Source organism: Zerene cesonia, chromosome 3, assembly GCF_012273895.1.
Source record: "Zerene cesonia ecotype Mississippi chromosome 3, Zerene_cesonia_1.1, whole genome shotgun sequence".
In the NCBI taxonomy this organism is placed as follows: domain Eukaryota; kingdom Metazoa; phylum Arthropoda; class Insecta; order Lepidoptera; family Pieridae; genus Zerene; species Zerene cesonia.
Window position 1 is genome coordinate 5609340 of NC_052104.1, and position 6150 is coordinate 5615489.

Consider the following 6150-nt stretch of genomic DNA (forward strand, 5'->3'; position numbering starts at 1 on the left):
AAAACCCGGGTAGGTTAGTTTCAAAGTAATAGATTTTTTACTTTTTATATTTTTATTATAATACGAGCATGGGCACATAGTATAGGAGTATATATTATAGAGTCAAGTCCTGTGTCCTCTACTATGTGGCAGATAAAATACATCTGTTTGACTGACCGATTTTCTTTATCGATCCAAGATCAGCCTTCTGTTTCCTGCCAGACACTTTTTTCTTTGCGTGTCCACTGGGAAACGAAGAACTCTCGACTATATATGCGTTAACCTCTGTACCATGGAGGCGGTCATCCAGTATTATTTTCAATCTGAATGATCACAAAGCGCGACGGGTCAGGATGTGGATAATTGGTGGTTGGATGGAAGTGGTTTTGCCTCGTAGTAAATACCTTATTATGTTGTCAAAAGCATGTAACATATAGGGACGGTTTATCGCAGTCAACAACCTGTCTAATTATGGTCGAGGCGAGGCTAAACGCTATCTAAAAGCACATCGTTGCATCTGTAACGACTTGCAAGATCCTTGATACTGCACTTCTTCGAAACCCTCAAGTGCAATGTACCCAAATAAGGATGCAGCAATTCGCTACATTCTGATGCGATTCATGATTCTCCATAGTTTCATTTGTATGTATGACTCATTACATTTTTTTATTTCAATTAAATGTTTTGCGATTCAAATAATTGATGAAATTTTTCGCAAAAGGCTACACATGCTTTAAAAACGTGTAACACAAACATTTAACCAAAAAACATACAAAATATTTGTTGTACCTAGTGCAATGAATGCATTTTTTGGTTATTTGAATAGAAATTTCTCTTGATTAAAAAGTGTATTGTAAGCAATAGTATTTTCTTTGGGAAACAAATTAATCTGCTGAAGTGGAAACCATGTACCTCACCACTCCTGTATTCATTCAAACCCCGTAAATATTTTATGACCGCAACGAAAAAAATACGAAGACAAATTACTAGGAAATATTGGGAATGCTTGACAGCCTTATTCCCTGAGTGGAACAAACGATAAAATAAATTCAGCACTCGTGGTCATTTATTACTGAGATTTCTAGTTTTCTACGACCCTCTTTGGATTGATATTTTTTACTTAGTGTTTGGAATGTGTAAATTGCAAAGAAGTTTTAATTCACGATCTTATTTAATCAAACAATTAACCTCGAAATTATAAAATTTATCAAGAAAGGTATTGTGTAATGATAACTATATAATTCATGTTGCCTACTCTTTACGGAGTGAAATCTTCACATGCCACCGAACGCGAACGAAAAAAATAGTTTAAAATTGTCATATTTCTTAAGATATATATCTCGTTCCATATTTTAAAAACAATCATACAGACATATCATCACGTATTCATAACCCACTCTATAATTACCCGACAGATGATTGCGCTGAGTCGAAGAATCAGATAAATATCATACCCACCAGTTCCTAAAATTACTTCACCCCAAAAGGATCCTCGTTACGACATGAGTTATTTTAAACTTATTCAACATGGTATTGAAACGATTGAAATATGTATTGTAGGTATTGTTAACAATAGTTGTTTCGCTTTCTGAAACTTTTATCATATTTGATAACTTCAGGTTTCAAATTAAAATTTTAGCATGACTTATCAACTACGTTACATATATACTACTATTTTAAATTGAAGAACATTTTAAAAAGAAAACAACCATTTCTTGTTATGTGTTCCATAAAATACAATGTCGTAAGTAATGAGTTACCCCTTTTAACACTTACCTACTAGTAAAATAGTGTTTCGTTTTAAATGGGTATAAACTATTGTATTGTATAGGCTTCTTAATCTTCATATATTACTTAAGAAGGGAACCATTGTTTACAATATTGTAACGTTATGTGTTATAAATTTTGGTAAATTTATTTAAGTAGATATATTAGCTTCGCATGGAGCTAACTACAACATAAATAAAAGAAGGCTTTCGATTTATTTATTTTTTTAATTTATTTTCCTAACTGTCGCGTTGGCTACCAACGTACTAATTTATACGTACAAAGTTGGTCTCCAAATTTGAACAGCATTTATTAGTTTACGACTAAATAGGACTTAGGTTACGACTTTCTATTATTTATTTAAGAAATAAATAAGCTGACTATGATATGTTTTTGTTACAGACGTGTAGGGGGTAAGGTTCGAGCGCGGTGAGCCTCGCGGTCGGCCCTTACTAACAGGTGAGGCGACGACGCCACACAGAACATGATACTAAGGTTTGAATTTGATCTTTTATTTTTGTTTTGCTTTCTATTATGGCTTCATATTTATCTAGACAGTTGATCGAAATGCGTTTGATATGAACAAGTTTTTTGATGGACAAAAAATTGGGGCTTTTTATTATATTGCTTATTATATAGCTTAATATACATCGTATGTATAAACAAAATAAAATACTATGGAGATTACATACATGCTACAACTTTCCTGTAGTAATAAAAATAGGTAGTTTATTTGCATGAAACACGCAGCGCGTACATATTTCAATTTGTGGTTGAACTATTACTTTCCTTCACTTCCCTTTCCCAAAATTTATTCGTTTTTATTGCAAAACTTGGGACGATATTAAAATATGTCAACGAATATTTTTTCACACGAGTATTTGTACTTTGGATATAAAACAGTCAGGTAGAAGCACGAAATGCATAAAATGTGCATGAAGACGTGTGCTCGTTGTCAAAGTTTGGGCTTTTTTGCATTTTTATTGCGTTGGTACTGAGCCTTTAAATTTACTTTATATGTGTGTTTTAAGGTTAAAGACCTTTTATATACCTATTTTAAAATGCACGTTAAATCTGATTATGGAAGACGTGCATATATCTCTCTGTATTTAAAGCTTATATATAACAACTACATATGAAGGTATATTAATCACGTGGACAAAAAGCCTCCCCCTGTGTAAGACATAGAACTTATTGTATCACATGGTTAATAACTTAAGAATATTATGGTTTGAAAGGGTACCATTATACTGTTTAAGTTTGCCGCGGCATGTTAATTTAATGCTTTAATTTATCGCCCAGCAAATTATATACAAAAAGTCACACAACATTGTAGCGATTGTAATGTCGACGGGGACATTTTAATCACATCGTCGTGCATGAACATGTCAGACAAATATTAATAAATCTGCATATTAATTTTTATATTATACAAATAGCTCCATTATTAATAATGTAAATTATTGTATAAAAAAGAGTTAAACAAATCTATTTCTAAATATTTTATTTCTAATATATACAGGTTCATGCTTATCTAAAATTGGTTTTCGGATAAATTATTTTAGGTGAAAAGAAGTATCGATGAGTTTGGTTTTCAAAATAAGGTCATTCACATGAAAATGTTAGTAGGTAGCTATAAGAAAAACTGACATTCTAATTCACCAGTTGACTCGTATATCGAACGGATGATCTATTCCGGGCGATTGAACGAATCACAAATCTTGTCCTTGACGATAATATCAGCTGCATGAGTGAATCGAATACAGATTGGCTAGACCACCGAGTAACACATGGCTTAGTATGTGCGTCAAGTGCGTAGTACCTAATCTGGTAGGTAAGTGAACGAGGGAGTTCCGATGGGAAATTTCATTTCTGCGCTTGTATACGTTCGGTGGTCGATGGCTTTTGCTATTAAATAATTCATTGCGTCCACTTTATTATTCAAATAAGATATAAATTATATTACGACAAGCTATCGGGTAGGCATATTGAGTCGAATGAATTAAGATACGTACGTACAGTTATTTTTAAGAAATTCATTTTAGTTGAATAGCTTTTTAGGGGATAAACAAACCGCATGCCTACACACAATAAATAAATCGAAGTGAATTATTAGTTGCCTAGCGGGGATTATTGGAGTACTTACTCAAGTATAGGTGTAGGTAATCAGTTTAAATGTTTAGTGTCTGACGCCTTGCCACCTCGATTCAAGTCAATACAACATATTCAGTGTTGAGCCGAATCCAACTCGGTTGAATTAGATCTCGTTTACACTTTCGGGAGTAAGTCCCCTGGTTTCAGGAATAATGTTTAATATGAAATACGTTTGTGATGTTTGTACGAATATCTTCGTTGAACCGTTGCTAAATCGCAGTTAGAATTGCAAATGAATCGGCCGTTTGCTTTCATGTCGTAAACTCAGGGATATGATCCAGTCAGTTTTCGCGCCATTAAACTCTCGGACAGTCTCACACTCCCCTCCCACTGTTATTGTAAATATGTCTTTATGTTACGTAAACAGATCTGTTTACGCCACGATATATCATGTTATTCTGAATATTTAAACTGTGCGCGAATATATTTATTACATTATTAGTTTATTGGGCTACCGATAATATTTTACTATAAGATAGAATATTAAACAATCATGTTGTATAAGCGTGGGAGCGTTTTGTTGAAAACAAAAATAATTGTTAAGATAACGAGACCCGACAGGCTGAGATATGTGCGTCCAAACTTGTCCTGTCACCACACCATTGAACCTTTCTATACATCCAATCTAAGAAGACCCTTCAATATCGCGCAGCCTTTCTTCCACCATTGCGGTGGCGATAGATCTAATTAAATTGGTAATGAAAATAGTCGCCGGCTGCGGCTGCCTTTGCTTTGGAATTGAGTCGTAAATGTCGCGTCGAGTGCTCCATGCCATAGTTATGCTGCTATTTACCCATACTTGAATCAAAATAACAAAAAATACTTCAGACTACGATCGTGATAGCAGCATAGCTGTAGCATATAGAATTGAAAGTCGATAACAAAGTTTACATTATGTAGAGCTCCAAAATGGGGTTTGTGTAATAGGAAGGTATTTTTAATTTGTTAATAGTAATATGTATTTTTGTGAAATGTTTCTGAGTCTGACCCGATTTTCATGCTTATGTTTTTATGTTAATTTTTAAGTTATAAGCTTATTTTCTTTCTTTCTTTCTTTCAAAATAAGCATTAAACCTTTAACTTCCTTCGGTTTATGTAATAGTTACTCAGTAAACGAATGGTATATAGCAAGATCATTAATCATAGAGCCATTTTATTTTCGAAGCACGTGAAAATCTGTTTAAAATCAAGCTCTACGGATACACGGGTAATTGTTACAAAACACAAAACAGAATTTACGATCGCTAACACGTCCAAGTCTCTTGATCGTTAAAGAAAAAATCCTGTAAACATATTTTTTTTCGATCAAATATAAGTGGGTTGGTGCGTTCCACACCCCGATGACGGTTGGAAAAAACCGTGGCATTCGGCGCAAATCACCTATTTTATGTAAACTTCGTGACTTTCCGCCGTATCGAATGACTTAGAAAGGATTTATTTATATTCGTATCGAAGTAAGGCCAACAAATAAAATAGGGAATCGCAGGGCTTTGTCAATGCGATTGATGGGTGGAGTACGGCATCTCGAAATAGACCGGCATGTGTTCACCTTTCTGTAACTAAGAGTAGCTACATTTAAAACACTCTTCGTTAATTTTGTTCCAGATGATATTATAATGATTTTAAAGTAATTTTATATTGTATAAAGACTTTGTTTTTCTTGCATCTCTATTGTAGCCCATATACCATAAGAGCTCTATACTTAAAAGTCTGAAAAGTTGTGAAAGTATATGAAGTATTATGTATAAAAAAGATATGGCGAACCGTATCTATTATATAATTGAATAAATAAGCAAACACATATTTTGCATGCCAACTCCTACCATCACCTATATAGGTGAAAAGCAATGGAGATACTAAATAATTATATTATCTCGTTTATAACTTTGTTTTACATTTTGCTTACAGGTTACAGTGCCCGTTCACGCAGACGTCGCTTGCTAGTTTACGACAAGGTGAATATTGTGATATAATATAATTCTAATTAATCGATATTATGTGTGGGTGTAATTTAGAAAATATGTTTATAAAAAAATATGCTATCATACAATATAATATAAATGGAAACATTCGTAGGCACTAAAATTTGAATCGTGTTTTGCTCTGGTTGATTGTTAGTTTTTGGGTCAACTTGAAACATTAAAATATTATTTGTTAGAATGTATCAAGGTATTGCTTTAATGTCTTCGATAAACATTTGAATAAAATATTGTTATATACATTAAAATTTGCTACGTGATAAATATATCG

The 6150-nt window shown here is 33.2% G+C and overlaps 1 protein-coding gene across 1 annotated transcript in view; it reads left to right on the forward strand.

The window, feature by feature from the left end:
- The first annotated feature begins 5812 nt into the window (after positions 1-5812).
- The window catches only part of LOC119837944 (homeobox protein abdominal-B-like), a 5822-nt gene continuing 5484 nt past the window's right edge, over positions 5813-6150 (forward strand). Inside the window, exon 1 of the mRNA XM_038363741.1 lies at positions 5813-5855. The gene's annotated coding sequence lies outside the window, so the exon portion shown is untranslated. The remainder of the gene's footprint in view (positions 5856-6150) is intronic.